The sequence below is a fragment of the Aegilops tauschii genome, chromosome 3, assembly GCF_002575655.3.
Source record: "Aegilops tauschii subsp. strangulata cultivar AL8/78 chromosome 3, Aet v6.0, whole genome shotgun sequence".
Taxonomy (NCBI): Eukaryota; Viridiplantae; Streptophyta; class Magnoliopsida; order Poales; family Poaceae; genus Aegilops; species Aegilops tauschii.
This window is the reverse complement of record NC_053037.3, coordinates 364,808,880-364,831,636: the sequence shown is the minus strand read 5'-3', so window position 1 is coordinate 364,831,636 and position 22,757 is coordinate 364,808,880. Positions and strand designations below refer to the sequence as shown.

General features: G+C 46.0%; 1 long non-coding RNA gene across 1 annotated transcript; it reads right to left on the bottom strand.

Moving 5' to 3' along the window:
- Window positions 1-18,002: 18,002 nt before the first annotated feature.
- On the bottom strand, window positions 18,003-22,246 carry LOC109732769 (uncharacterized). The gene is made up of 4 exons (XR_002225463.4): window positions 21,746-22,246; window positions 19,079-20,696; window positions 18,843-18,952; window positions 18,003-18,748 (listed from the first exon to the last, which is right to left on the bottom strand). It is a non-coding gene; the product is annotated as an uncharacterized lncRNA (long non-coding RNA).
- Window positions 22,247-22,757: the final 511 nt, after the last annotated feature.

Here is a 22,757-nt window from a genome sequence, read left to right as displayed (position 1 = left end):
TAATGAACAGATAATTGCTATCACTACCTGCATATATGGCTGGTGGAGGCTGTATGGTTAATATGTTTTGCGAAAAGCCAATTTTTTCCTACAACAAAGGAATATATTTTTTTAACTATCATGGTAGTTGAACAACGTTGAGAAGGTTCCTCCAACTCAAATCCCAATTAAAAGTAATTATCAACCCAACAAAATTATATTTAGAGTGATGAGTCCATATGATAATCCAAGAACCAGATACTCAAGATGTCCATAACCGGGGACACGGCTAACCATGATTAGTTTGTACACTCTGCAGAGGTTGGCGCACCTTTCCCCACAAGACTCGATCTCCTCCGTTGGATTTCTCGCACTACATGGTGTTTGACAAACGGATGACCGAGACACAGTCTTTCAGAAGCATTACTCTAACCCCGGGTAGACAGTACCAACCTACATTCCCCTACATCTGCTAGCCTACCACTGGAAGAGGTCATGCAACATACTCAACTATGCTAGAACCCATAATAGCTTGTGGCTGCACATGAAAGTTTCTAGCATGAATAACCTTATGATCCCTTTGAGCCTGGGTGGCGGACCGTAGGATGATCACACGGGTACTCGGGGATATCCTAGGACAACACTGGATTCTCCAGGTGCCCACAAGTAATCCACCTAGATGTGTATTAAAGTCGCCACCTTAAGTTAACCATTAATTAACAATCTCACATCTGTCATGGATTCACTCACCCAAACCACGTCTACGAGCATAGCATAGCAATATAAGCATAACGTATAAGTAACTCCCAAGGGTTTGATAATAAACAGGGCAATAGGTTCTACCTCAACAACTACTTCTCAATACCCACAAGTTAACCACATCCTAATCATGCAATGTTTGAGGATTGATACTAATGCATAAAAACTGGGTATGAAAAGAGTATGATCAATGTGTTACTTGCCTTGCTGACGATCTGCAAAACCTAGAGACTCGTAGTAGCACGCTTCGCACTCCAGGAATTCTATCGCAAACAAACAATAGCATACATAAGCAATCAATCATAGATGCATGGGTAAAACTGAAATAAAAGATCGAATCCTAAAAACACAACTGAAGAGATTCGATGTGCAAAAAGAATCAAAACAAACGGAGCAACGAAACACAAACTACGAAAGAAACAAGATCCGTTTACTAATCTGGACTAAAGTCAAATTTTGCAGTACCAAAATCTTGTTCAAATTCGTTAAACAGAAAGAGGGCTTCGAGACGAAGATCTAGACGCTTGTTTCACCTGATTTGGATAAACGAGCGAAAAGATATACCAAATCGAAAATTAGGGCTGGAATCGCGATCGAAAATAATCGCGGAAAAACCCTGGGAAAAGAAAATTGACGAACAGGCTAACGAACGAATGTTCGCTGCCTGCGGCTAACGGACGAACATCGTTCGTTAAAACGAACATACGGACGAACGTCCGCTATTTAATCGAACCGAGAAAAATCGAACGAACCGATCTAAAAAAACAAAACTAGGGTTTAAAAAAAACCCCAGGATTTTACCTAAAAACCAAAAAAACGAACGGCTCCGGATCGGATCGGCGGCGGTGGCTCCGGCGGCTTATGCGGCGGCGAGGCGCGGCAGCGCGGGGCGGCGGAGGGCGACGAGGGGCGGCGCGGCAGCGGCACAGCAGCAGGACGCGGCGGCGTACGGCGGCGGCGGCAGCAGCGGCGCAAGGCGGCGGGGCGGCTGAGGGAGTCCTGGATTAGGGGGTCATCGGACAGCCGGACTATATACTTTAGCCGGACTGTTGGACTATGAAGATACAAGATTGAAGAATTTGTCCCGTGTCCGGATGGGACTCTCCTTGGCGTGGAAGGCAAGCATGGCAATACAGATATGTAGATCTCCTCCCTTGTAACCGACTCTGTAACCCTAGCCCCCTCCGGTGTCTATATAAACCGGAGGGCTTAGTCCGTAGGACAAGAACAATCATACCATAGGCTAGCTTCTAGGGTTTAGCCTCTATGATCTCGTGGTAGATCAACTCTTGTAATACTCATATCATCAATATCAATCAAGCAGGAAGTAGGGTATTACCTCCATCGAGAGGGCCCGAACCTGGGTAAACATCGTGTCCCCCGCCTCCTGTTACCATCCGCCTTAGACGCACAGTTCGGGTCCCCCTACCCGAGATCCGCCGGTTTTGACACCGACATTGGTGCTTTCATTGAGAGTTCCACTGTGCCGTCACCATAAGGCTTGATGGCTCCTTCGATCATCGGCAACGATGCGATCCAGGGTGAGCTTTTTCTCCCCGGACAGATCTTCGTATTCGGCGGCTTCGTACTGCGGGCCAACTCGCTTGGCCATCTGGAGCAGATCGAGAGCTACGCCCCTGGCCATCAGGTCAGGTTTGGAAACTTGAACTATACTGACGACATCCGCGGAGACTTGATCTTCGACGGACTCGAGCCCATGTCAGGTGCGCCGCACAATCACGACGAGCATGACTTAACTCTGCCGTCACACAGTGTTCGGGAGATCACACCTGCAGCCACTCCGACCCTCAATCCGGAACAAATTGCGCCATCTGAGGGCGGGTGGATGGACCCCGCCATGGAGCCCGCACACCCAGTGGCGATAGAGCCGAATACTGACTTCACCTCCTACGAGACCCATGTCGCCGAACCGTTGGATTCGTCCCCGGCCATGGGCTCCGAGCCGCCTGCGCCCGTACCTATCGAATCCAATTGGGCACCGATCATGGAGTTTACCTCCGCGGATATCTTTCAGCACTCGCCCTTTGGCGACGTGCTAAACTCATTGAGGTCTCTCTCCCTGTCAGGAGACCCTTGGCCGAACTATGTCCGGCTAGAATGGGATGCGGACGACGAAGAAATTCGCTCCCCACCCACCACCCACTTAGTAGCCACTGTCAACGATATAACCGACATGCTCGATTTCGGCTCCGAAGATATCGACGGTATGGACGACGATGCAGGAGACGAACAGGAACCATCACCCACAGGGCACTGGACAGCCACTTCATCACATGATATATACATGGTGGATACACCCAAAGAAGACAATGATGAGGAACGGGAGGATGCAGCGAAGGATAACTGTAACGCCCACGATGCGGCTATATCTCCCACGTGTCGAGGCACGACTTAGAGGCATAACCGCATAGTGGTTTTGTCGCAAGAAGGGTCATCTTCACACAATCCCATGTAATGAACAAGAATGGGATAAAGAGTTGGCTTACAATCGCCACTTCACACAATACATAAATATTATTCATACATCATCCAAAATACAAACATATAGACCGACTACGGTCAAAACCAGATGAAAATAAGATAACCCCAAATGCTAGATCCCCGATCGTCCCGACTGGGCTCCACTACTGATCATCAGGAAAAGACACATAGTAACGACCACGTTCCTCGTCGAACTCCCACTTGAGATCGACCCCGCCATCTGCACTGGCATCGTCGGCACCTGCAACTGTTTTGGTAGAATCTGTGAGTCACAAGGACTCAGCAATCTCACACCCGCGAGATCAAAACTATTTAAGCTTATAGGAAAGGAAGGTGTAGTGAGGTGGAGCTGCAGCGGCAAAAGCATATATGGTGGCTAACTTGCGCAAATGAGAGCGAGAAGAGAAGCAACGGAACGGTCGTCATCTAGCAATGACCAAGAAGTGATCCTGAACTCCTACTTACGTCATACATAACTCAGACTGTGTTCACTTCCCGGACTCCGCCGAGAAGAGACCATCACGGCTACACACGCAGTTGATGTATTTAAACCGGGTCAAGTGACAAGTTCTCTACAACCGGACATTAACAAATTCCCATCTGCCTCATAACCGCGGGCACGGCTTTCGAAAGATAATACCCTGCAGGGGTGTCCCAACTTAGCCCATCATAAGCTCTCATGGTCAACGAAGGATAAACCTTCTCCCGGAAAGACCCGATCAGTCTCGGAATCCCGGTTTACAAGACATTTCGACAATGGTAAAACAAGACCAGCAAAGCCGCCCGAATGTGCCGACAAATCCCGATAGGAGCTGCACATATCTCGTTCTCAGGGCACACCGGATGAACACTACGTACAGGTAAAACCAATCCTCGAGTTTCCCCAAGGTGGCGCTGCAAGTGGCTCTAGTTTGGACCAGCACTCAGAGGAACACTGGCCCGGGGGTTTAAATAAAGATGACCCTCGGGCTCGCGAAAACCCGGGGGAAAAGGCTTAGGTGGCAAATGGTAAAACCAAGGTTGGGACTTGCTGGAGGAGTTTTATTCAAGGCGAACTGTCAAGGGGGTCCCATAAATCACCCGACCGCGTAAGGAACGCAAACTCAAGGAACATAATCCCGGTATAACAGTAACTAGGGCGGCAAGAGTGGAACGAAACACCAGGCATAAGGCCGAGCCTTCCACCCTTTACCAAATATATAGATGCATTAATTAAATAAGAGATATTGTGATATCCCAACATATCCATGTTCCGACATGGAACCAACTTCAACTTCACCTGCAACTAGCAACGCTATAAGAGAGGCTGAGCAAAAGGGGTAACATAGCCAAACAACGGTTTGCTAGGAAAGGATGGTTAGAGGCTGACATGGCAATATGGGAGACATGATATAGCAAGTGATAGGTAGCGGAGCATGGCAATAGAGCGAACAACTAGCAAAGCAAAGATAGAAGTGATTTCGAGGGGTGGTCATCTTGCCTGCAAGGTTCTCAGAGTTGTCGAAAGCTTGATCCTCGTAAGCGTACTCAACAGGTTCCTCGTTCACGAACTCGTCTCCCGGCTCTACCCAAGACAAAAACACAAACAAACGGAACCACAATCAATAACGAGAAATGCACAAGCAACATGATGCAAAACATGTATGATATGCAAGATATGATATGCGATGCATATGCGTGCTCCGGAAGGAAAAATGATGAACATGGCAGTAACTTGGCAAACCAAGCATGCCACTGAAAACATGAGATGATTTCGGTCGAAATCGATATAAAGATCACCGGAAACGAATGCACGGTTTGCAAATGGCAAGCAAAACAAGAATGACACGAATCTGCGATTAACAGCATGATAGCACTTAAAATGCAACAGGCAACAATGCTACAGCACTCCAACATAGCAACAAAGCATATGACAGTAATCTACAGGAGATGCTTGACAAAAGATGAACACTGAGCTACGGCTAGTTCACAACATATCAAGCTCAAACAAGCATGGCAAAAGTGCAAAAGATAACAGGATCACAGACTTAGTGAAAAACTGGACATGGCAGAAAACAGCATCAGGTAGCAATGTTCAGAGCATGAAATCAACATGCTACAAGAACTTAACATGGCAAAACAAGGCATGGCAGTGTTATACTAGATGCATATGACAAAATTCCCTTACTGACAATAAGCCAAAAAGTATCAGAAGATATGATGGCAAGCATGTAAACATAGCAAGTTTCGTTAACAGGTTTCAGACTTAGCAGAAACAGAGCATGGCAGAAACAATAATATGTAGGCCTCTTTGTGAGCTTGATGCACTTACTACAGAGCAATGCATGACAAAACTAGCATACCTACAGCAAGATTGCATGTTTATGAAGCTATCCATGGCAAGAACAATTACATAGCATGTATGGATCAACTACAATAAGCTTGGCAAAAATGAATATCATGTTAAGAATCTGCCAGAAATATTTTATAGCAAAAGTAGAGCACGATTGAGTCATGCTATGGCACTCCATAATTGCAAACAAGTGCAGGAGTGGATCCATTACTAAAATATCTACAAAACATCCTTACTGAACATCTCCAAAATATGCATGGATCTCTCTGTAGCATCAAGTTAACAAGGCAACAAAATAACAGCAGACAAGGACTTAGAGAAATCACTAAGTCCCTGAAATCAGAAACATTACGGAGCCTACTTTGCATGCTTGTGCTAGTCACCACAGAGGTCACAAAAATACATGGACTACACCACTGGAAATATGGCATGACATACTTCAAAACACATGTAGAGCTCATGCCCATAAGATGCACAGATTAAATGATACAAAAATGACAAATCTCCAAGTTCTGATAAGAACCAGAGGATAACAGCAACTAGCCCTCTTCCAACAGAGATTTGGGCATCAAGATGACCTATAATGAACATGGTGCAATTGAACAAAATGAAGAGCATCACGAGACGAACAATTTGACATATTAGACGCGCGAATCGGAGCTACATGCAAGGAGTTATGCACTTAGGAACATGAGCACTTGCTGTAAGAAGATGAAGACTTGGAGAAAAAAACGGGGGTCGAGGAGGAAGTCAACGCACGCTGTTGACTCGATCCAGATCGCGATCGAGGGCTCGCTAGGGTTTGGGGGCACGGCGGTCGGAGCCTCTCGCCGGAGAAGAGGCCGCGGCGGCGTCGGAGGTGCGGGACGAGGAGGACCCCGGTGGCGACGGGCGGCGCCGGCGGGCACGGCGACGCGGCGGGGAACGGGGTCGAGGAGGCGCGGCAGGCGGCCCAGGGGCGGCGGCGGGCGCGGCGGTCGGCGGCGGCGAGCCGCAGCGGGGCCGGCCGGCGGCGGGGCGAGGCGAGGCGGAGGTCGGGCGGCGGCTCGGGGCCCGGTCGCGCGCGGGCGGGCCGGCCTCGGGACCGGCGCGCGGGCCGGCCTCGGGCCGCGGCGGCGCGGGGACGGCGGCGGTGACGTGGCGGCACGGGATTGGCCGCGGGGGCGGCGGCGACTTGTCCGGCCGGAGCGGACGCGTCCGGCGCGGCGCGGAGGGATTTTAGGGTTTATACTGCGATTTCGTTTCGGGAGAGGTCACATATAAATAGGTAGAGGGAGCTAGGAGGCTCCAAATGAGGTGCGGTTTTCGCCCACACGATCGTGATCGGACGACCTAGAGCATGGAAGAGAGTTTGGTGGGTTTTGGGTTGGTTTTGAGGGGGGTTTTGCTGGACACTCAAATGGACTTTGCTGATGCCCGGTTAACCGTTGGAGTACCAAACGACCTTCAAATGGAACGAAACTTGACCGGTGGTCTCCGGGTGGTGTAATAAGGCCACTTGACAAGCCTCGGTCCATTCCGAGAAAGTTTGACACCCGCACACGAAAGAAAATAAGAAGGGTGCACCGGAGGAGATAGGAGCGCCGGATTGCAAAACGGACAACGGGGAAAATGCTCGGATGCATGAGACGAACACGTATGCAAATGCAATGCACATGATGACATGATATGAAATGCATGACATGAACAAAATGCAAAAACGAAAAACAAAACCCGACCACGGAGGGAATATCATAACACATAGCCGAAAATGGCAAGAGTCGGAGTTACAAATATGGCAAGTTACATGCGGGGTGTTACAATAACCCCCTCGAGAAGCAACCAAAGCGACGACGCAGACGCCGCTCCAAATCCCGCCTCGGCAAAAACAGTGATAACAGCGCAAGAAAGAATGAGACCCCGGCCGACTCCAATGCAACAGAGCAGGACGAGCCAGCGGACGGCGAGTACGGAGCCACTGTCCGATCATGGCGACGCCGAGGGTAGAAATCATCAACCTGTCTACGGAAAGGAGAATAGTCCGGATGACGATATACATATCATCCCGGAAAGGAACTTGGAACAAGAGAACCTCCACAGAAGGCTTATTGCCACCGCGAGGAGTCTTAAGAAGCAGAAACAAAGGCTTAAGGCCGCGCAAAATACACTCATCAGTAGATGGAACAAAGTGTTGGACACTGCGGAAAAGTACGGTGGTAGCCGCCACACAAAGAGTTACCCAAAGCGCAAGCTGCTGCCTGAATTCGATGACGAGGCCTTAGAGCCTACACAGCCCAAAAATAGAATGGCCGATCGGTCGGATCGACCACCTCGTGGCCGCGATAGGGCGGCTAACGAGGCCGCACATAAGTCAGCACACGATTTACGTGAGGACTTGCATCAAAAAGTCGGCATTACCAGATCCATCTACGGATCTAGGAAGCGCGCTCCAGCACAAGATCAAAACCGAACACTACAACCGTCAGAACGCCATGATACATCCAAATACAGGGGTGCCGCACACCCCCTATGCTTCACCGATGAGGTACTAGATCACGGATTTCTAGAAGGATTCAAACCCGTGAACATAGAGGCGTACGACGGAACAACAGACCCTGGGGTCTGGATTGAGGACTTCATCCTCCATATCCATATGGCTCGCGGAGACGATCTCCACGGCATCAAATACTTGCCCCTCAAATTGAAAGGACCAGCTCGGCACTGGCTGAAGAGCCTCCCCGAAATTCAATTGAAAGTTGGGAGGAGCTCGAGGATGCTTTTAGGGCTAACTTTCAAGGGACCTATGTCCGACCTCCGGACGCAGACAATTTAAGTCATATAATTCAACAGCCCGGAGAGTCCGCCCGAAAGCTTTGGAACAGATTTCTCACTAAGAAGAATCAAATCGTCGACTGCCCGGACGCCGAAGCCTTAGCAGCTTTCAAACATAGCGTCCGAGATGAATGGCTCGCCAGACACCTCGGCCAAGAAAAGCCAAGGACAATGGCAGCCCTAACAAGCCTCATGACCCGCTTTTGCGCGGGCGAAGATAGCTGGCTGGCCCGTAGCAGCACCAGCGACCCAGGCACATCTGAAGTCAGGGATGGCAATGGAAAACCACGACGCAGTAAAAGTAAGCGTCGAAATAACGAAGACAGCCCAGACAACACGTCGGTAAACGCCGGATTCAGAGGCTCTCGATCCGGTCAGCGGAAAAAGCCTTTCAAAGGCAACAGAGATGGACCGTCCAGCCTAAACAAGATTCTAGACAAATTATGTCAGATTCATGGCACCTCCGACAAACCTGCAAATCACACCCACAGAGAATGCTGGGTCTTCAAGCAGGCCGGCAAGTTAAACGCCGAACACAAGGGGAGGGAGACACCAAGTGAAGGCGAGGATGAGCCTCGCCAGCAAAGCACTGGGGGACAGAAAAAATTCCCACCAGAGGTCAAAACAGTGAACATGATTCACGTAACAAAAAGAAGGAGCAAACATGCACTCCAAGACATATGCGCCGTAGAGCCCGTCACCCCTAAGTTCAACCCTTGGTTGGCCTGCCCGATCACTTTTGATCGCAGGGATCACCTGACGAGTATCCGGCATGGAGGATTGGCTGCCTTGGTGCTAGACCCAATTATCAACGGATACCATCTCACCCAAGTCCTCATGGACGGCGGCAATAGTCTTAATATGATATATCAGGACACAGTCCGCAAAATGGGGATAGACCCGACAAGAATCAGCCAAAGCAATACTACCTTTAAAGGAGTAAGTAATACCAGGCCCAGAGGCCCGCTGTACGGGCTCTCTAGTACTAGAGGTCGTATTCGGTTCTCCCGACAACTTCCGAAGTGAAAAGTTAACCTTCGACATCACTCCATTCCGAAGCGGCTATCAAGCACTACTCGGAAGAGCGGCTTTTGCTCGTTTTAATGCAGTACCGCATTACGCTTCCCTTAAGCTTAAGATGCCCGGTCCACGTGGCATCATCACAGTTAGCGGAAATGTTGAGCGTTCCTTACGCGCGGAAGAAAGTGTGGCGGCTTTAGCAGCCGAACACTAAACGGCCTCTCCAACCAGAATAAATGATCGGTAGACGAGTCCGGCGCATCACTAGCTGTAACAGCTTAGATAAACCTGAGATTGGTTTGACGGATATACCCCTATAGGCGGTACCAGGGGCTTCCCGCATGTAAAAAGGACTACAGTTCGGCTCGACCTTACTTATCTTGAATTTTAATGGTTTATTGAGAATAACCAATTTTTCGCACGACAACTTTCACCTAAGTTCTTCTCTTTTACAGATGATAATCGTGCTACACCCTTCCAGGATACGGCACAACGGAGACACAGGCGCAGACGTGCAGCAAGGCCCCGCTCAAAGGTTTCTTTTTAGATTAAGACCCTGTGTAAACCTTTTTTACTGTCTCTTGTTGCTTCACATCCTCCCGATACTCAGTATAACCGAGAGGGATGCTGACGTTATTGGCATTTCGCCACGTCAGAATAATGCACATACCTGGACACTAGGGGTTCATTATCAAGGGCGTTACCCAGCCCGGTATATGTTGTAAAGACCGAATACCTTAGAGAGTGTTCGGCGTCGCGAGTTTGGCCTTATATGCATCAGCTCCGAATCATGTCTTTGGTCAAATGTTGGGTTTGCCTGGCTCCCGCGTTTTGGTACCTTACTTTCCGCTCTATTGGCTAAGGTGGCACCGGGAGAACTACTGCGATTGTGCCCTCGTTCATCCGGATGAGCACCTCAGTAGAGAAAGCCGAAAACTGACTGTCATGATAAAGCGCGAGACTGGTCAACCACTCGATGACTTAGAGAAATCTTCGGGATTCCTCCGCATTAACGAAGGGCCAGTTTCCCGGTCATGTATGCACGTGCCCCGTAATCGGATGAGCGCGGAAGTACCAGGGGCTATATAGTAGCCCCACTGTCAAACTCCTATGGTTAAGTGAAAGTGTTAAAGCAATATAGTCCGATTGCCTCGTTAGCCGCGCTACCACCTCCTTAAAGGACCAAGACGTTGGATCAAGTGTGAACACGCGCTTTTGCAAACACCCCCGCATTATATGCGTGGGGGCTGAAGCCGACGACTGCAAACTTTCAGGTTATATACATATATACATAAACGGCCGCAAAGGAGGCAACATAATACTTTCAGGCAAAAGTATAAACACAGCCTTTATAATTCAAATAGCATTGTTATTACAATCGAGATACATGTCACTCGAACATGGCACTCTTCGAGCACTGAGCCTCTATTAAACGAGCACCTTCTAGGACTTCTTCAAAATAGTGCTCGGCCGAAACCTGGCCTACGGCCGGATTCTGGGTTGCAATCGTGGTGGCCTCCATCTCCGCCCAGTATGTCTTGACACAGGCAAGAGCCATCCGCGCACCCTCTATGCACGCCGACCTCTTTACAGCGTCGATATGCGGCACAGCACCAAGGAATCGTTGCACAAGACCAAAATAACTACTCGGCCTTGGTCCTTCCGGCCAGAGACGATCCACGACAGACCTCATGGCAAGCCCGGACAACCTATGGAGCTCGGCCCACTCGGCCATTTTCTCATTTAATAGCAGCAGACGCGTCGGAGCATTGAACTGCAACCAGAACAACTTTTCCACTTCGTGATCTTTTTTATCTTCGAAAAACATGGTCGCATCAGCAGCACTTGCTGCCAAATCCAGGTACGCGTCCGCAGAACTCCATAATTGATCCAGAAGGGCATACTTAGGATCTTCGAACTTCGTCCGCAACAAAAAGGGCTTCCCAGCCGTGATATTTCCGGCTTGACGTAGCTCCTCCTTCGCCGCTCTGATTTTCGAGCGGGTTTCCTTAGCTGCTACCATGGCTTTCTCTAGGTCCGCCGCCTTCGTTTGACTTTCCCTTTTGAGAAGCTCATAACGGTCGGCAGGATCTTTCAACTCAACAGCCATCTTGGCTATTTTCTCTTTGCTCTCGCAATGCGCAGCCTGTTCGGCTCTTAACTCTTCGACCGCCTTTAGGGCGGCCGCATCACTCCTCCTGGCTTGTTCCTTGGCTCAGGCAAGTTCCGCCCGAAGGGTCTCCACGGCGGCAGCTCCATCTGCAGACACAGCATATTATAGATACTAGCATTATGCTCCTCTTAATATATGTTGACCACCGGAGAATACATACCATGTGCCTCGTCAAGCCGCCTATTTACAAGCACGATGTCGGCATCTACCACATCAAGTTGCCGCTTCGGTTCAGCAAACTCACCAGTCCGGCCAGCCACCGGACCTTCAGCCACCTGCACATGAAGGCGGCATGATTATTACCTGGGACTATGATCCTCTGTTTGCCGCCTTTTTCGACAGCAACCAGAGTCTCAGGGGCTACTATCTACATAGGGCACACCTGGCGTGTGCGGTACCGTCAAAAATATACATATTACTCTGCGTACCTCAAAGCCTCTCAGCAGGCTCATAAAAGCTTCATGCAACCCGCTTTCGGCGGATGAAATCTTCTCAACCACCGTACCCATTAACGTACGGTGTGCTTCTGAGATAGCCGCTTGCTCCAGAAGATTCCGCAGTGAGTCTGGTCGTGCACCGGACAGTTCCGGACTCTTTTTGTTGCTCCCCTTAGGAGCCGAATACTCCGGACTCCGGGTGGCCGAAGGGTTACCTTCCGGCCTTGGCGGATCAGGAGAAACCCTTCGTGACGACACCTCAGGGTCGCCCGCCTCATGAGGCGGGGAGGTATGGGGAGGTGTTTCGCTCTCCATCATCTCCGGAAGAAGATCCCCCGAAGACGAACTATGTCGAGAAGGGCTACGATCCGAACTACAGGACATACGTCTCGGTTATTGTCCTCGGAAATAAAGTAGGATATGTTTACTATAAAGTACTTTTGTCTACTTACAGCTCGGTGGGGGGCTGATTCCCTTGTGGGCACTGTGCGGTAAGGATACCCTCAGGTAGGACCCCCTGGCGAAGATTTCTTCCCTCGTTTGGAAACCATTGTTTCCAAGTCTTCAGAGGCGGTCCTCTTCCTTCCCTATGGAGAGGGAATTTTAGGTTCTTCTCCCCCGTTATCCTCCTTCGTGGAGGCACTAATTCCCCCGGTCTAGATGAATAATGAGTGAGGCCCGCTTTCGGCTTCTTTATTCCCCCCTTTATCTTCCCTCGAGGGCGCTTGATAAGGCGCGAGCTCAAGCATCCTGGCCAGTACTGGATCTGTTGAGCCTTCGGGAAGGGGGGCCGAACACCTGATCATCTTCGCCTTTTTTACCCAGTCCTGGTCAAAGAGCGACTTTTCAGAATGATGTTGTGATAAATAGACAGCATGTTCGGTCGAAGAACTACTTACTTGGGTATCTGGACAATTGCAGCTCAGACCCGCATCCTCGGTGGTGTCCGGACACTTTATTTGTGATCCAAAGAACAATCTGTACATCTCTTCGAGCGTCACGCCGAAGAAGTGCTGAATAGCTCGCGGTCCTTCCGGGTTGAACTCCCACATACGGAGAGGTCGACGTTTGCAAGGCAGGACTCGACGAACTAGCATGACTTGCATTACCGTGTCAAGGCTGACATCTCTCCCGAGGAGATCTCGGATGCGACTCTGTAATATCGGCACATCATTTACTGGCCCCCAGTCCAGCCCCTTGTTGGTCCATGACGCCAGTTGTGGCGGGGGGGCCGAGCGAAAGGCAGGGGCGGCTACCCACTTAGTACCTCAGGGAGCTGTGATGTAAAACCACTCCCATTGCCATAAGCTGGACACCTCCGGGAAGGAACCCATTGGCCATGGAACATCGGCGCCTTTGCTTATTACGGCACCTCCGCATTCTGCGTGTCGCCCACTAATCATCTTCGGCTTCACATTAAAGGTCTTGAGCCATAAGCCGAAGTGTGGGGTGGCGTGGAGGAAGGCCTCACACATGACGATGAATGACGAGATGTGAAGGATGGAATTCGGGGCCAGATCATGGAAATCAAGCCCGTAATAGAACATGAGCCCTCTAACAAAGGGGTCTAGACTAAGGCCTAGCCCTCGGAGGAAGTGGGAGACGAATACGACACTCTCGCCGGGTTCGGGAGTGGGGATGACCTGCCCTCGAGCAGGCAGCCTGTGCGAGATTTCGGAGGTCAGATACCTGGCTTCTCTTAGCTTCTTGATGTCCTCCTCTGTGACAGAGGAGGGCATCCACCGACCTTGAAGGTTGGATCCGGACATGATTGAAGGTCTGAAGCGCCTAGCCTGAGCCTTGGGTGTTGGAACTAAAGGTGGGGGAAGGATTCGATTGAGTGCGAGAAGAAAAGGATGGGCCTTGGCCTCTTTATAAAGAGGGTGAATATCAAGCGTCCTCCGCGTGGCCGTTTTGGAACTTGCCTAAAATCGAGGAGTCATACCAACAGGCACGATTGGGTTACCCACACCCGTATTGATGAGAATCCCGTGATAAGGGGAACACGATCTCTGCTTCGACAAGACGTGCCAATAAAACCGCCTCGTGAAACGTGTAGTGGCAGGCTGGGAGAAACGGTTCGAATAATGACCAGGCCGTGGTGTGATGTCACGTTGTGAAAAGTTGTCAGCAGATTAGATTTGTGGAAATATTATTCTCTCTACGGTGGTATGTGGAATTTGTTGCAGAGCCGGACACTATCCTTGTGTTCAAAATCTTCTATGGAGTATTCGGAGGAAGAACCCGCCTTGCAATGCCGAAGACAATCTGCGCGCCGGACTCATCGTCATTGAAGCCTGGTTCAGGGGCTACTGAGGGAGTGCTGGACTAGGGAGTCCTCGGACAGCCGGACTGTTGGACTATGAAGATACAAGATTGAAGACTTCGTCCCGTGTCCGGATGGGACTCTCCTTGGCGTGGAAGGCAAGCTTGGCAATACGGATATGTAGATCTCCTCCCTTGTAACCGACTCTGTAACCCTAGCCCCCTCCGGTGTCTATATAAACCGGAGGGCTTAGTCCGTAGGACAAGAACAATCATACCATAGGCTAGCTTCTAGGGTTTAGCCTCTACGATCTCGTGGTAGATCAACTCTTGTAATACTCATATCATCAAGATCAATCAAGCAGGAAGTAGGGTATTACCTCCATCGAGAGGGCCCGAACCTGGATAAACATCGTGTCCCCCGCCTCCTGTTACCATCCGTCTTAGACGCACAGTTTGGGACCCCCTACCCGAGATCCGCCGGTTTTGACACCGACAGCGGCGGCTTGCGGGCGGCGGCGGGTGGCGACTTGGGGCTCCAGGGGGGGCCCTGGGTCGGCTTTTAAGGAGGGGAGGGAGGCGGCTTGCGGCAGGGGACGGGGGAGGCATGGTCGAGTCAGCCACGGCGGGCGGCAGCGGGCGGCTCGCGGTCTCCGCGAGAGAGACGGCGGCGCGGGGTGGCTGGGCCAATTGGGCCTCGGCCCAGTTCGGTCCGGCGGGGAATATATATTTTTTTAAACATATTCGCCAAAAATAAATCCTAGAAAAATAAATAAAAATCTTAAAATACCAAAACAAATTTTCACCGTCTAAATAAAATATTTAGAACATGGTGAACATTTTTTTGGCCTAAAATGCAATTTTGAAAAATGCATATTTTTTTCTAATTCAAATAAATAGCAATAAAATCCAAATAAAATATATTATTTGATTTTGGTATTTTTCCTCCAATATTTCATTTATTTTGGAGAAGTCATATTATCTCCTCTCATATATTTTTAATATGAAATATTTTCGGAGAGAAAATTAATTAAAACCAAAGTGATCCTTGTTTCGATATTTGATAATAATTCAAATATGAAATGGTGAAATCCCCAACTCTCTCCATGGGTCCTTGAGTTGCTTAGGATTTCGAGGATCGCAAAAACGAAATGCAATAAAATATGATATGCATGAATGACCTATGTATAACATTCCAAATTGGAAATTTGGGATGTTACAGGGCATGGGTTTCTGAACCCCTGGTTCTATTTCTTTACCATGTTTCCTAGCAACGAAGTCTCTCTTATCATAACGTTGATTCTTTGATTGCGGGTTATCAAGATCAATGGCAGGTTCAATCTCTACATCATTATCGTTACTAGGTTGAGCATCAACATGAACATCATCATTAACATTGTCACTAGGTTCATGTTCATCACCAGATTGTGTCTCAGCATCAGAAATAGAAATATCATTGGGATTCTCAGGTGTATCTATAGCAGGTTCACTAGCATGCAAAGTCCTATCAGTTTTCTTTTTCTTTTTATTACTAGGACTAGGTGCATCAGTATTAACCCTATGAGAATCTTGCTCAATTCTCTTAGGATGGCCCTCGGGATACAAAAGGTTCCTGAGTCATTTTACCATCTCTAGTCATAACCCTAACGGCATTATCATTATTCTTATTATTCAACTCACTAATCAATTCATCTTGAGCTTTAAGTACTTGTTCTACTTGGGTTGTAACCATGGAAGCATGTTTACTAATAAGCTTAAGATCATTAACAGTTCTACTCATATAATTACCCAAGTGATCAAGCATGTAAGCATTTCGTTTCAATTGTCTACTAACATAAGCATTGAAATTCTCTTGTTTAACAATAAAATTATCAAACTCATCCAAGCATTTACTAGCAGATTTATTATGAGGAATATCACCTTCATCATATCTACGGAGAGAGTTTACCTCTACTACCTGTGTCGGGTTATCAAGACCATGTATTTCTTCAATAGGCGGTAAATTTTTAACATCTTCAGCTTTAATACCTTTTTCTTTCATTGATTTCTTTGCCTCTTGCATATCTTCAGGACTGAGAAGTAGAATACCCTCTTCTTCGGAGTTGGCTTCAGAGTTGGTTCAGGAAGTGTCCAATCATTTTCATTACTCAATATATTATTCAATAGCAATTCAGCTTGCTCAACAGTTCTTTCCCTGAAAACACAACCAGCACAACTATCCAGGTGGTCTCTGGAAGCATCGGTTAGTCCATTATAAAAGATATCAAGTATTTCATTTTTCTTGAGAGGATGATCAGGCAAAGCATTAAGTAATTGGAGAAGCCTCCCCCAAGCTTGTGGGAGACTCTCTCCTTCAATTTGCACAAAATTATATATTTCCCTTAAAGCGGCTTGTTTCTTATGAGCAGGGAAATATTTTGCAGAGAAGTAATAAATCATATCCTGGGGACTACGCACACAACCAGGAGCAAGAGAATTAAACCATATCTTAACATCACCCTTTAGTGAGAAAGGAAATAATTTAAGGATATAGTAATAACGAATTTTTTCCTCATGAGCAAATAGGGTGGCTATATCATTTAATTTAGTAAGATGCGCCACAACAGTTTCGGACTCATAAGCATGAAAATGATCAGATTCAACCAAAGTAATTAACTCATGATCGACAGAGAATTCATAATCCTTATCAATAACAAAGATAGGTGAAGTAGCAAAAGCGGGATCATATTTCATTCTAGCATTTAAGGATTTTTCTTTCAACTTAACAACCAATTTCTTAAGATCCTCTCTACATTGCAAGCAAAGAAGTCTCTAGCAGTTTCTTCATCCATAACATAACCTTCAGGAACGACAGGCAATTCATATCTAGGGGGAGAATCATAATCATGATCTTCAATAATATCATCAGTTTCAGTAATTTCATTCTCTCTAACCCTAGCAAGTTGTTCATCAAGAAATTTACCTAGTGGCACAGTATTATCAAGCACAGAAGTAGTATCATAAGCATCATTCAAAGCAGAAGTGGCATCATCAATAACATGCGACATATTGGAATCAATAGCAGGTGTAGGTGTCTGCAAGTTTACTCAAAACAAAAGGAGAACCAAGTGCAGAGCTAGAAGGCAGTTCCTTACCTCCCCTCGTAGTTGGGGGAAAAATCTTGGTTCTTTCGTCTTTCAAATTCCTCATAGTGATCAACAGATATAAATCCCAAGTGACTTAGAGAATAGAGCTATGCTCCCCGGTAACGCAGCCAGAAAAATGTCTTGATAACCCACAAGTATAGGGGATAGCAACAGTTTTCGATGCTAGAGTATTCAACCCAAATTTATTGATTCGACATAAGAGGAGTCAAAGATTATTCTTCAGTATTAGCAGCTGAGTTGTCAATTCAACCACAACTGAAAGACTTAATATCTGCAGCAAAGTATCTATTTATATTAAAAAGTACTTGAGGGGATCATCGGAATAAAGATAATTAGCTAGAAAATCCTACAATAATTAGAAACATCTGGCCTTTAATTCGGTGGGCCTAATTCCATTGAAAAACTAGAATCATTAGATCTTCGTAAACCAGGTGGACCCACACCCTACGCATAATAAAAGAAACTAAACAGAGTTTCAAAAAACAAATTGAACAGCACACTCACGCGTACATGGTACACGGACGTCCCACAATATAAAAAATTTATCAGCACACATACGCACGTACATGGTAGAATGACCAAACTCTCAGGTTCTTTTTTTGCAAAGTAGGCGGACGCCCCACAATATAAAAAATTGATCAGCACACACACGCACGTACATGGTACAATGACCAAACTCTCACGCTTCTTCTTTTTTTGCAAATAACTCTTGGCCTCTCACAATCCTGTACAAAGATACAATTTCTCAAGACATAACCAAACTCTCTCAATAGTGTATAGAGATACTATCTCTCCAAATAGAACCAAAACCTGACGTTCGCTTATACATAGATAAAGTCTCTCAGAACATAACCAAACTCTCTCAATAGTGTATAGAGATACTATCTCTCCAAATAGAACCAAAATCTGATGTTCGCTTATACATAGATAAAGTCTCTCAGCATCCAAATAGCCTCTCCTTCCATCGTGCAAACGTGATCAACTCAGCTATCCCTGAAATATCTTCACCAGGCAATGCTTCGACCACCCCAAAACGTCATTGTCCTCTAGATTTTAGAGTACCGCTGGTACATCATCTTCCTCCGGCAAATAACACTTCGACGTCAACTTCCTCCAACAAGTGGCACTTCAGCATCGTCTTCCTGCATCAGTCACCAACCCCCAAATCTCCTGTTGGTTATCCTCGGTTGTAGTCAACTCCGTCGAGAGATCAAACCGCCTCCAGTAACTACCATCTCACAGAATTATAGCGGGCTCCTCAACTATAATTTGGGGTTGTGGAATAGCTTCCATAGGTCTTAAGTCCATTAAGAAGCAAATGGCACTGCAATATGGTATCCACTTGGAGTTTGTAGATCAAATGATGTTTCACATAATATTTTGCCTGAGTACCTAAGTAATTCTGTTAAAAAAAGTACCTCATTAATCAGGTAGAGATGGCTTTGTCCAGCTGCTACTAAGAAATACTCAATATTTGTGCCTTCACGTGATGATTGGTGCTTAAGATCATCTTTATCATTAAAGATTTCTGCAGAAAGAAAGTTGGTCTCCTTTACTTCTAAGACAAACAAATACTTGTAAGGTGAGAAGTAATAAAAATAATGAATCTTCATAAACTTGAGCATTAATCTTAAATCAGTGGTGGTGGCCCCACCATTGGGACAAGCAGGGCCAGCTTGCCCAGGTCTCAAGCAGCGGAGCAAGGTACTCCCCTGTCCAAAGACCAGTGGGCACATCGCCATTGAGCTTCATAGTCGTCCGTCGCCCTAAAAAAGCATAAATTCTAGGTTTGCGACAATCTATAATATATTATGATGTAATCCTGTTTAACTTTATATTTGCATTCTCTATTGTGTAGGAATAATCAATGAAAATAGAAAAGGTGGGCCATATAGCAAGGAATTTGAGAAAACCTGCCAAGGTGGTTAAAACAAATCCAATATGCAATCCAACAAGGTGATCCATCACTAATCGTGAAACTTTTATATGTGGTATCTCAAGAATGTTACAACTAAAAAGGCAACAATTCTAATGAGGCACAAGAGGAGGAGAATGAAACTGCGAGACAAGAAAAATAGACGGCTTTCAATCATGCATAGGGATGTCCCACACTACACAGCTACACCAAAAGAACAACCTTTGATCCACGTGAAGTAAGAAAATCTTCACAAAGTTTTACCCTTATGTGTATCATCATCCATTTGGTTCTAAATTTTACCACTAATGATGCACAACTGGTAGTATAGTATACATGAAGCAAATTATGTACCTTGCTTATGCTTTGCACATCAATTCTTCTATCTTTGTCCTCCAATTTTTTTGACCATAAAAATATTCCTTCATTAACTCAATGGATTTGATGTACTAAAATTATATCGCACACATTTTACCATGAACAAGTGGTTATAAAGTCCGGTCGCCCATGCATTTCCACATCTTCAAGTGCAGCTAATTTAAATTGCTCTATTAAATCACAAAAAACATGTTACATTTGGTTCTACCTATAGCTATGAAGTATGCTTTCAAGAAAATCATGATAAAACATACCCATGCACTCTGTCTAAACCAATACTGAGGGAAAAAATGTTCCATTACCACAAGGAACTATGTCCTGTAAAAATGTTCATCATGTACATTGACCACCACCACGAGTAATAAATTGCTTATGAATGAAATTCCATATCTTACTTCTACTAATTGGTATTTATGTTTATGGAGGGCAATTAACTCAACAGACAAAACTAAAGAGGCAAGACTACATAGAAAAGAGAAATACAAAGCATGAGGGTTGCAAAACAATCGACAAAAAAGAAGCACTAATCAGCTAGACTGGTGAGACTATGAGGTAAGCAACAATAAAATACAATCAACATCTAAAATCTGGACATTCATGAACCTCATTTATGTTATGTACATGTACATGACTAAAAGTAACAAAAAGTGTACATTACTAAAAGTAACAAAAAGTAAACATGAAAGAAGCAAACCCCAAATACTTTTTCGTCTTTTCAGTATCAACAATACGAGACATTACTAATATTAAAATTGATGGCAAATTCAGAAACTTGGACAAGGCATTGGAAAGGAATGGTATGGGAACTTGGGGCTTCGAAAAACCAAGATACAAGTGTGAATGACGGGGTGGAATTTTTGAAGAAAGAACTTTCAATAGAGCGAAAAGCATGCCATCTTTAGGACTATGCTGACAACAGGGAAACGTTGTTTTGCCACCATTCAGAGAGCCACCGATTTACCTTGCACTGCAAACAATACTGAAAATAAAAACAGACTTAGCTACGCTAACATGATATGGCAGGACATATATGGTCTACTACCGTACCGAAGTATTGCAAACATGCATCAACATTTGGTGGAAATAAATCATTAATACCAAACATGGATAATCTATATCATGTGACTTCATCGACACATTGTTATATTTTATATGTACAATGGAATCAAACCTCTTCATATTTACTGATTAAATCTTAATTTGTCTTTGGAAAGTATTGAAACTATAGCTAACCATAAATATACTAATTATTTCTTAAGTTTGTTAAATATTAATATGGGTAGAGGGGCTAACACTGCCAATGTCAGTCCCAAGCCTAGAAAAGGTGGATGGGGAATAATCGAATTAACACTACGCTGTAAGATGTATTTGGCATTCATAAGTTACTATCATCATTTAGTACCTTTACGATAAGTCAGCCAAAAGAAAATCAAGAGCAGCCAGTATACATAATGATATAAAAACCATAAACTGAAACGTTAATCGCTAAAAAGCACTACCTTATTTGATTATATTAGTTCAATCGGATAAGAGGAAGGAGGACTTGCAGGTGAAAATATTCGATGACCTAGCCGGGCTGCCTCTGTCAATGATGAAGGCAAATTTTTGGACTACATCACTTTGGGACAGCAATGACGCATCCGGGTCAGAACTTGGGGACAACAATGCCCCCATGAACCTCACACTTGCATAGGATAGAAGCTAGCACATCGCCTACATGCTGACCGCAAAAGTGCCGCCGAATTCGACGAGCTCTCAAGTCCGCTGATTCAGTTATCATATGTGCGCACACATATACTTACATTCTTTCTAATTTCGCTAATTACTATCTACGTCATTCAACACTTATAGAGCTCTTAAAAAAGGAATCACATGTTTTTTGCAAGATTTGAAGGAAAAATGAAGAAACATGTTCACTTAACAGGCATTTCCTTAAGTACATTATGATGGTTCAATCGCAAAAAACAAAGGAAATGGTTACAAAATAAATAAATATATGACTCAGTGAGGAAAAGAAAAAATGGGGACCTGCTGGTCGAACTTCGAAGAATGTTGGAGATGTGGAGGATGCGTCTGGCTGGCGCTCTAGCGTCAGAAAACGTCTCCAGCATCATCATACTAAAGATGGATCAAAGCTCGCTGCGGGAGACAAAATCCACGCCCACATCAGCTGCACCGACGCCGAGAGTAACATCACCTTGCAGATCGACGATCTCGCCTCCTCCCTTGCGCAGCTCCACCTTGGCCCTGCTACCCCCTCCATCGCCGTTTACGAGACAAACCAGCCGCCGTCGGAGGTCACCCTATGGCCGCCCCAACGAATCGAGCGGCGGGGCTGGCTGCAAGTGAGGCGAGCAAGCTCAGGGCACCGAATCAATGCAGCAAGCTGATGGGAGCTATCCAGTGGCAGCAATCTGGGAGTGAGCGGAGAGAAAGAGGATCGGGCAAGAGCAACATGTGGCTGTGTGAAAGTGTAAATGGGAAAGAGGATTTTTTTTATTCGGGGTGCGTACGAAAGAATATGTGTGTTCGCTAGCTAGGTGCCTAGGTCCATCTGCGTGAGACTGTATTCCACCAGTAGAAAATTTTAACCTTTTTAAAAACAATGCTCTACAAAAAAGTTCTATTCAGAAGTCGAGAATGCTATACATAATAGGGAAAAGGAAGACATAGCATCGTGGGACCTATGAAACCAAAAACGTTTTGTACATGTACTTATATACTCCCTCCATTGCTAAATATTTGTCTTTCTAGAGATTTCAAATGGTCACCACATACGGATGTATATAGACATATTTTAGAGTGTAGATTCACTCATTTTGTTCCGTATGTAGTCACAATTTGAAATCTGTAGAAAGACAAATATTTAGGAACGGAAGGAGTAGTAGCGTGCACAATGTTATTTATAATTATAAAATGGAGGATGTTTCTTTTCTAGAAAGTGGACAATCTGAAAGCAAATTATGCTAACGTCAAACTACAAGACACCATTGGTACAGCTGAGTGTACTTGTCTATTTTTTCCAAGAAAAAAGTGAATT